This window comes from Momordica charantia, assembly GCF_013281855.1.
Source record: "Momordica charantia cultivar OHB3-1 chromosome 3 unlocalized genomic scaffold, Mcharantia_2.0 BLBB01000003.1, whole genome shotgun sequence".
In the NCBI taxonomy this organism is placed as follows: Eukaryota; Viridiplantae; Streptophyta; class Magnoliopsida; order Cucurbitales; family Cucurbitaceae; genus Momordica; species Momordica charantia.
Genome location: NW_028275161.1, coordinates 1853407 through 1864250, shown reverse-complemented (window position 1 = coordinate 1864250; position 10844 = coordinate 1853407).

Below are 10844 nucleotides of genomic sequence, written 5' to 3'. Positions count from 1 at the left end.
CTTTAGGAAATAAAGCCCTAATTCTAAAAACAACCCTAGCATGACCAGGCAATCTTTAGATGTAACACTGTTAACTAATAGATTGTTGTTTCTTAGGATGACCAGGCAACTCATTCTCAATCCTGAGTGAGTTATGGTCTCCTGCTCGTGAGGGCTCGTCCTTTGATCTGTATGGATGAGAGTAGCCCAAGTTGTCGACTCAACATTCCTATCATTTTGGGGACAAGACTGAGTGGGGAGCTGGGAACATAACTTCACAAGATGGAATTCACTCCTCTCCAACTTTAGATGAGTAGATGAGTGTTCCCTTAAATGCTGACTCCGAGACTTGAACAAGGGGCCCCAGCCTCTCATTGGCCCGAGAGGGACTTCCGGTTATTGGTCGGACCATAACCGGATTGTTCATTAGAGGAGCAGTGGTATTTAAGGAGTAAGATGTAACTCAGGGGTAAAACGGTAATTTGACCCAACTTGAGTTACGAGCACTCGTGAAGGATTGACTCGTCATTTATGGTCGTATATCCGTGGACACGAAAACATTCTACAGTGAGAAGAGTACAACTGCGGGTCTTTAGTGGAGTGACCCGTAGTTAACGAATGTTAATTAACTCGGTAAATGAGTTTGACCGATTAATTTTGTATCGTTGGAGCTTCTGATCTGTAGGTCCATTAGGTCCCCTTGCTAGCTCATAACGGGTAAAACGAGGATCAAAGTTTTGGAATAATTTGAACTGTTCAAATGACTTAAGGGATTATATGTATATTGATACATTATAATATATAGTTAATTCTAAATTAACACTATATATTATGAGAGAAATTATTTGAATGAGATTTAAATAAAATTAATATGAATATGATTTATATGAAAATTATAGGTTATAAATTAATGCACATAAGATATACATTAAATCTATAGGTTATACAAGAGAGAATATGGTTTAATTAAATATTAGATATTTAATTAAAGGTTAAATAATTAATTGTTAATTATTTAATATTACATTTAATTAATTAATTATTAATTAATATTATTTAATTATTAATTTGATTAATAATTATTTAATATATATTAATTAATTAATATTAATTAATAAGTAACTCCCCTGCATTTGGTTTTTGTATGAGAAGTGTTCTGCAGAAAGTATGAACACAAATCTCCCAAAAAGTTTTTCTCTCAATCTAAGGTTCTCTTAGTTCTTCCTTACATTCAAAACGAAGTGCTCCCACAAGCACAGTCTTGAGACCCAAGAGGATAGCACGGAAGACTCACTGGTAGTGTTGGGAAATCGTTGAAGAAGAGTTCTTCAAAGGTAAGGAAAACAAGTTTTTCCCCTGTATTTTTCATCTCAACACTTAGATTTTGTTTTCCCAAAAATTATCAACGAAGATCCACTTCCGCTCCGGGATTCACATCCCTTTAGTTCGGGTTGGTTCATCCGGCTTAACTTATTCTGCCTTGGTTTAACTCTCTTGGTTATGGTTATCCCCTTCCTAATATCAATTTGTGGCCTAATTTGATTTGGTTAATTATTTTCTGGTGTGGTTCTGTTGTCAGCTTTTGTTCAGGACAAGTTGTTTATTTAAAATGGTCCAAATCTCAATTGATAATGGTAGAGAAATGTTTGGTGGTAGTCGTGGTGACTCAAGTATAGAGCAAATTCATCAAATCCTAAAATTGCTATCCTCCAATTTACCTTCTAATAACTCATGTGTATCATTGACACAAACAAGTTTTATTTTAAGGCTTTCTCGTGTAGTAACTCATCTCCATGTATTATAGATTCTGGAGCTTCTGATCATATGACAAGTTCTTCTAATCTCTTTGAATCATACCTTCCTTCATATTCCAATGAAAAAGTTAGAATTACAGATGGTAGTTTTTCTTCAGTTGCAGGAAAAGGAACCATTAAATTGATTGAGACCATTTCATTACGGTCTGTCCTCCATGTTCCACAATTCGCCTGTCTTGGGTTTATTTAATGTCAAAAAAATCTGAGGTGAAAGACATTTTCAAAAACTTTTATGAGATGATATAAACTCAATTTCAAACAAAAATTTGTATTTTACATTTTGAAAATGGAATTGAGTATTTTAATGAGTTTTTGGGAAATTTTTTGAAAGAAAAAGGTATGGTTCATCAGTCTACTTATCGGGATACTCCTCAACAAAATGAGATTGCTGAAAGAAAAAATAGGCATTTACTTGAAGTAGCACGTGCTATAATGTTTTCTATGCATGTTCCAAACTATTTATGGAGGGAAGCGGTTCTCACAGCGACCTATCTAATAAATCGGATGCCTACTAAAGTTTTAAATTTCAAAACTCCCATTGAGTCATTTAAAAATATTTTTCCAAAATCCCGCATATATTCTGATCTTCCTCTCAAAGTTTTTGGGTGTACTACTTACGTTCACACACCTAGTCATTTCAGGTCAAAACTGGACCCTTGCGCTATTAAATGTATTTTCTTAGGTTATGCTTCAGGTTAAAAAGGTTACAAATGTTTTGATCCTCAGACAAATTTTTTTTTGTGAATATGGATGTGTCTTTTTTACAAAATCTACCATATTTTACCCAAAATTCTCTTCAGGGGGAGAAAATGAATTTGGAAGATAATTTTTGAGATATTTCTGTTCCTCTTCCTAGTCCTATCTGTTTGGATTTTACTAGTCCTTCGATGCCAAGTATAGAAACTGTCCAATCATGGGGAGAAATACTACAAAACGATTTTGCGAATCCTAGTTTTGAGTTACAGTTTTATACTAGAAGGAAATTCAATCAGAAGAACCAAGATCAAATAGTTACTCCTTCACAAAGCCAATCTGAGGCTCCGAGAAATGAAACTGAACTGTCTGATAATCCTCCCTCTTCAGCATTGTCTAGTAATCCCTCTTCTTCAAATTTTCAAAATAATTCACTTGTTGTCTCTGACCTTGATGTTCCCATAGCCATTAGAACAGGCGTTCGAAGTTGTACCAAATATCCTATTTCGAACTACATTTCATATGAAAAACTATCAAATAGTCATAAGGCCTTCACATCTAGAATAACTAATTTGTTTGTTCCAAGGAATATACATGAAGCTTTAGAAGATCCAAATTGGAAACTAACTGCCATGGAGGAGATGAATGCTCTAAAGCAAAACAGTACTTGGGAGATAGTAGAATTGCCAAAGGATAAGAAAGCAGTGGGATGTAATGGGTGTTTACCGTAAAATGTAATGCAGATGGTAGCATCGAGAGATACAAGGCTAGATTGGTAGCTAAAGGCTTCACACAAACCTACGGGATAGATTATCAGGAAACGTTTGCTCCTATTGCAAAAATTAACTCTATTAGAGTTCTTTTGTCCCTTGCAGTTAATTCAAATTGGTCTCTCCACCAGCTTGATGTGAAAAATGCTTTTTTCAATGGCAACCTTGAAGAAGAAGTTTTTATGGATTTGTCACCAGGTTTTGAAAAAGAACTCTGATGGAATAAAATCTGCAGATTAAAGAAATCTCTCTATGGCCTCAAACAGTCTGCTAGAGCTTGGTTCGAACGATTCAGAAAAGTCATATCGAGTTATGGATTTCTCCAGAGTCAAGCTTACCATACTATATTTTATAAACACTCTGAGAATAATAAAATCTCAATTCTGATTGTCTATGTAGATGATATTATTCTCACTGGTGATGATGAAGCAGGACTAGCTGGTCTTAAGAAAAATCTGGCAAGTGAGTTTCAAATCAAGGAATTGTGAACATTAAAATATTTTCTAGGAATGGAATTCGCAAGATCGAAGAAAGGTATATTCGTTAATCAAAGAAAATATGTTCTTGACTTACTTGGAGAAACAGTATTGCTTGGTTGCAGGATCGCAGAAACTTCTATTGAACCTAACTTGAAATTACAAACAGCAAACCCAGAAGAAATAAAGGATAGGGAACAATACCAGAGACTCGCAGGAAGATTAATTTATCTGTCACATATGCGACCAGATATTGCATTTGCTGTAAGTATGGTAAGTCAATTCATGTATGCACCTGAACCAACTCATTTTGAAGCTGTCTACAAACTCTTGAGATATTTGAAGGGAACTCCTGGAAAAGGTATTTTATTCGAAAAGAATAACCACTTCCAAATAGAAGTTTATACTGATGCAGATTGGGCTGGAAGTACTACCGATAGAAGATATACTTCTGGTTACTGTTCCTTTGTTGGAGGAAACCTAGTTACATGGAGGAGCAAAAAACAAAATGTAGTGGCCAAGAGTAGCGTTGAAGCAGAGTTTAGAGCATTGGCTCATGGAATTTGTGAAGGTATATGGATCAAAAGGATACTTGAAAAATTGAAGATTCCTCAGCCGACACCTATTCGGATTTATTGTGACTATAGTCTGCCATATCTATAGCTCATAACCCTGTGCTACATGATCGAACCAAACATATCGAGGTTGACAAACATTTTATAAAGAGAAGATTGATGCAGGTACAATATGTATCCCTTATCTTCCGACAACATAGCAAATTGCCGATGTTTTAACTAAGGGACTTCCAAAGAAACAATTCGACAATTTAATCAGCAAGCTAGATATGGATGACATCTTCAAACCAGCTTGAGGGGGAGTGTTAGATTTATCAATATTTGTGTAAATATTAGTTATCAATATTAGTTGTTAATATTTAGTCTTTATTGTTGATATTTAGTCTTTATGGTATTTATTACTTTCCTTGTTTGTAGTAGGTCATTCTTCAATATAAGAAGACCTAAGTTATATGTTTGAATATAGCAGTATTTTTTACTCTATCAAATTTACAGTATTTTTTTTCCATATGACAGCTTGCTGTTCTTTATGGCCTCCCACAAGGATTGTCATACGATAAGGAGAGTTCTAAACAGTTATCATTAGGTTTCGGGTCAAATGGTTAATGTTGAAAAATCTATGTTTATGGTGAGCAAGAACACAAGTTCAGAAATGACTTTACATTTATGAGGAGGTACTTCAAGTACACTATACTCATACACTTGACCAATATTTGGGTCTTCTTTTCCAAATGGCAATTTCAAGTGTTCAATTCATCAAAGATCGAGTCTAGAAAGTTCTACAAGGTTGGAAAGAGAAATTTTTTTCTATGGGGGTAAGGAGGTTCTGATTAAGGCGATGGCCTAGGCTATTCCAACTTATACAATGAGTTGCCTTAAACTCTCTAACAGCTTTTGCCAGGAAATCAACAAGTTATATGCAAATTTTTGGTGGGGCTCATCTAAAAAGAAAAGGAAGATCCACTAGAAAAGTTGTAAAAGGCTTTGTGTCACCATAGATTATGGAGGAATAGGGTTTAAGGATATAGGATACTTTAACCAGGTTATGCTAGCAAAACATAGTTGAAGATTAGTAGAAACCATGATAGTTTAATAGCCCAGATCATTAGGGGCAAATAGTAAAAACACAACAACTTTATGCATCCTGAGATTGGAAAGAATCTGTCCTATGTGTGGAGAAGCATCATGTGGAGGAAAAGTTTGTTCGATAAAGGCATGAGATGGAGAATTGGAAATGGGTCGGCAGTCATTATTGGTCAAGATTCTTGGCTGCCCGGGGAGGGCTTATGCAAATCAACCCAAGAAGCTATAAATACTTCAAACTTGACTTTATAACTTCCTATCTAGTAGAAAACTTTGACAAGATAGATGATCAGTTTGCTTGCATGTATTTGATAAACGAAGATCCTAAAATCTACCAAGAAGCTATAAATGTCTTAGATTCTAGCCTATGAACAGAAGCTATTAAAAGTGAGCTAGACTTCACAGTTATGAATCAAACCTGTGAATTGGTAGATTTACTTGTAGGAAATAAACCTATTAGGTGTAAATAGATATTTAAAAGAAAAATGAGACCAGATGGTACGATAGAAAAATACAAAGCTAGATTTGTGGTTGTAGGTTACACACAAAGGTATGACATTGATTACATCGAGACGTAGTCTTTTGTAACCAAGATTGCTACAATTAGATCTTTGATAGCCTTGGCTGCTATTCGAGGGTTAGTAATACATCAGATGGATGTAAAAACAACTTTCCTTAATGGTGATTTAGAAGAGGAGATCTACATGACACAACCTGAAAGGTTTCTAGCTACTGGTCAAGAAAATAAAGTATGCAAACTTAAAAAATCTCTCTATGGCCTAAAACAAGCTCCTAAACATTGATATGAAAAATTTAATGGCACTTTGGTAAACAATGATTATAAAGTAAATTGCTCTGATACATGTGTTTACTCAAAGTTGTTTGAAGCTGATTTTGTGATAATATGCTTGTATATGGATGACATGCTCATTTTTTGTTTAAACTTAGATATCATTAATGAGACCAAGTTTCTTCTTTCTTCACATTTTGAAATGAAAGATTTAGGAGAGATGGATGTAATAATACTTGGTACAAAAATAAGGAAAGATGATAATGGACATTTCTTATGTCAATCACATTACATTAAGAGAATGCTGAAAAAATTTAATCATTGATAAACCACCTATAAGAACACCTTATGATCCTAGCATGAGTCTTAAAAAGAATCAGAGCGATAATGTATCTCAATCCAAATATGCAAAGATCATAGGTAGTATCATGTTTTTAGTGAATTACAGTAGACTTGATATTGCATATGCGGTAAGTAGACTGAGTAGATACACTCATAACCCTGGTAAAGATCATTGGACTACTATGCATCGACTGTTAAGGTATCTTAGGGGTACAATGGATTATTGTTTGCATTTTAACAAGTTTCCTGTTCTGTTAGAAGGATATTGTGAGGGTTTTTAGGCTGAATAACCTTTCTCAAAAGCTCATTATGAAATATGGCCCCTCTCTTCATTTTTATGTTTTGTAAACATTTGCTGACATCATCCAATAAACCAAATGACCATTATGCCCCTCCATTACTTGAGTTAAATTTTTACTTTCCCTCCCTCTTTTTCATTTGAATATGATTTTCTCTCTCTTTCTTTTTCTTCTCGTTCTCCATCTTCTTCTCTCCCTCATCTCTCTTCGTGTTCCTTCTCTCTCTTCCCTCTTCCTCAACTTTCTCTATCTTCAACGAAGAAATGAAAGAAATCGCATCGCTTTTCTGCCATTCGAAGAACATCGCAAGCATAAAGTAGATCTTGTTCACAATCTAGGATGGAAAAAGAGGAGGTGGTTTACCAATGTAAGGATAGAAAATTTTTTATGAAAGACATCGTCGTCGTCCGGAATGCCTTCGCGGAGAGAACAACAAAACGAGAAGGGAGAGAACAAGAAAATGAGAAGAGAGAGAGGGAGAAAAACGAGAAAGAAAACGAGAGAGGAGAAGGAAAACGAGAAGAGAGAGGAGAGAGAAAACGAGAGAGGAGAAAGAGAACGAGAGAAAAAGGAGAGAGAGCGACAAAGAGAGCGTGAAATAGAGAGACAAAAAAATCCAAATTTGACTCCTTAATTTTGGAAACGTCTGAAATGAGTTTTCAAAGTTTTCAAAACTGAAATGATCAATCTTTTTAATTTGAGAATCAATTACCAATTCAAAAAATCAACAAAAATCCTCCCATATATAGCTTAATCTTCCAATAACAGAATTCACGCAAATCTTTTCGAAAAAGGAAAAAAAATCCACGTAAATCAACTTAAATGCTCCACATAAATGCATTGATATTTAAAAAAAAAAAAAAAGAAAACTGAAACTATTTACTTTAAAATTTTAATATTTTAGAAATATTTTGTAAAATTAAAAAAAGTTTAGAAAGATGATTTTGTGAGGTCCACCATTATAGTTACAGATAAGACAGATCATTTTAGTAGGTTAGATTTAATAAATTATAGATAAAAAAAGGAGAAAATAAAGGTTGATTTTGTAGGATTCATTTGAAAATTCTCTTTTAAAAAATGAAAATGTTTTGCAAACTATTTCATTTTCTCACTTTTTTATTTTCTTAAAAAATCTATAATATTGAAGAAGACCCCTGATGAAAATAGAAATTAATTTCACGTATTCCTTAACGATGTAGGTTTGACCCTCTTCTTCTTCGTCCTTTCCTTTAAAAAAAAAAGAAAAAATTGAAACTGAAATTGCAATCCCGGGCTGAGATTGCAGTTTCAGTTTTAAACAGAAAGAAAAAAATGAAACTGAAATTGCAATCCCGGACCGTGATTGCAGTTTCAGTTTCAGTTTTTTTTAATCAGTAGTTTCAGTTTTTTTTTTAATATTTAATATTAGTGCATTTATGTGGAGCATTTAAGTTGATTTACAGGGATTTTTTTTTCCTTTTTTTGAAAAGATTTGTGTGAATTATATTATTGGAAGAATAAGTTATATATGGGAGGATTTTTGTTGATTTGTTGAATTGGTAATTGATTCTCAAATTAAAAAGATTTATCATTTCAGTTTTGAAAACTTTGAAAACTCATTTCAAACTTTTCCAAGATTAAGCAGTCAATTTTAGATTTTTTTTTTCTCCCTCTTTCACACTCTCTTTGTCACTCTCTCCTCTCTCTCTTGTTTTCTTTCTCGCTCTCTCTCGTTCTCTTTCTCCTCTCTCGTTTTCTCTCTCATTTTCGTTTTCCCTCTCTTCTCATTTTCTCTCTCCTCTCTCGTTCTCTTTCTCGTTTTGCTCCCCCTTTCTCTTCTTGTTTTCTTGTTCTCTCCCTTCTCATTTTGTTGTTCTCTCCGGGGAGATATTCCGGGCGGCGACGACGTCTTTCATAAACAATTTTCTATCCTTACATCGGGAAACCACCTCCTCTTTTTCGATCCTAGATTGTGAACAAGATCTACTTTACGCTTGCGATATTCATTGAATGGCTGAAAAAGCGAGGCGAAGGAACACAAAGAGAGATGAGGTAGAGAAGAAGATGAAGAACTAGAAGAAAGAGAAGGAGAGAGAAAATTGTATTCAAATGAAAAAGAGGGAAGGAAAGTGAAAATTTAACTCAAGTAGTGAAGGGACATAATGGTCATTTGGTTTATTGGATGATGTCAGCAAATGTTTATAAAACATAAAAATAAGGAGATTGGCCACATTCCATAATAGGCACTTGAGAAAGGCTATTCAACCCAAAAACCGATATTGTGATGCAAACTAGGTTACAAATAATGATGAAGTGAGTTCCACTAGCGGGTATGTGTTTAATTTTTGCGGTGGAACTATCTCATGAAAATTAGCAAAACATACCAGCATTGCTCGCTCTAGCATGAAATTTGTGTTCATAGCACTTGAACTGGCAGGTCAAGAGGCTGAATTACTGAGAAGTCTTCTTGGTGACATGCCACTGTGCGAGAAATCTGTACCTGTATCCATATACTGTGACTCACAAGCTGCCATAGGGATTGCCATAAACAGTGTGTACAATGGTAAGAGATGCCACATACGTCTAAGACATAGAGTTGTGAAGCAGTTACTGAAAGATGAAATTATATCATTGGAGTATGTAAGGTCCAAGAGGAACTTAGCGGATCCTCCCACCAAAGGCCAAACAAGGAGAGTACTTCTGGAGTCCTCAGGATGTATGGGACTCAAGCCATGGTGCTTACTCACTACTATGAATTCATAGCCATTCTTTTAGGTGATCTATGTATGAACTTGATGGATATAGTGAAGCATATGTGAATCCATAACCCTTATTTGGGTGGTTCATGAATGAACTTAATGGATATGGTGAAACACTGTGAATCCATAGCCCTTTTTGGATGGTCCATGCGTGGACTTGATGGATAATATTCAAAGTCTTCATAGCTCAGTTTTGAGTAGTTTATTTATAATAGACTTGATGAAACGACAACGTGACTATGAAGGTGAGGGCACCTTCTATGAAAGAGTTGAGAAGTCTCATTTTAAAGCTTTCATGATAACACAAGGTATTATGTGCATGGCCGATAACAGTACTTGATGACTATCGCGAAATCAAAATCAAGAATTCAAATATGTTATGGTGGTCTCAACTATAATTACTGAAGTTCAAGAGATAACTCACTTTTATTACTTAGGTTGTTGTCTCATTTCACTATGCATTAATTCAAATCGAAAGATATTAATGTTTTAAGTTTATTTTTCTTTTTGCTCGAAAAATCATTTTTCTCTCTTCTCTAATTTTACTATTTATCATTCGTGGGGGATTGTTAGTAATGACATGGTAAAACAAACTAGCCTCAAATTTTTCTTTAATTAGAGTCAAAGGACAAGTGGCAAGATTGGAGGGAGTTTGAACGTGTTCTTTAAATCGGAGTCAAAGGACAAGTGGCATGGTTTGAGGGAATTTGGCATCCAAAGGACACATGTAAGGCCTTGGTTTTTTTGGAGGTTTTTATTTTTTGGAAAATAAAAATCTATTTTGGGTCTTTCAATCACTATAAATTGGCACTCTCCCACCATTCTTCCATCATTCATTTTTCTCTTCTCTCCCTCTCTACTCAATTTATGTTTCCTAAGTATTTTTTGAGCTAGTTCTGATTCCACTCCGTTCCGACGAGTGCACGTCTAAGTCGGAGGTTATGTTAACCTTGGGGAGCATACCGGTACTAAAACGATTTAACACCAAGGTCGTGCCGATTTTGCTTTCAAGGAAGTGGTTCTAGCCACGGCACAACAATTTTTTCTCAATTGTTCCAATTTAGACCCTACCATTTCCAACAATATCAAATATGCAACTGATCCCACTAATCCCGCTCTCTCTCACTCGCACACCACTCGCACATACCAATCTGCTCTCGCGCACACCGATCTCGCTCTCCCTCACCACATTCTCGCTCTCGCTTACACTAATGTCACTCTCTCACACACCAATCTCGCTCCCGCTCACACCAATCTAGATTCAAGTTTGTCTATGGAAACACAT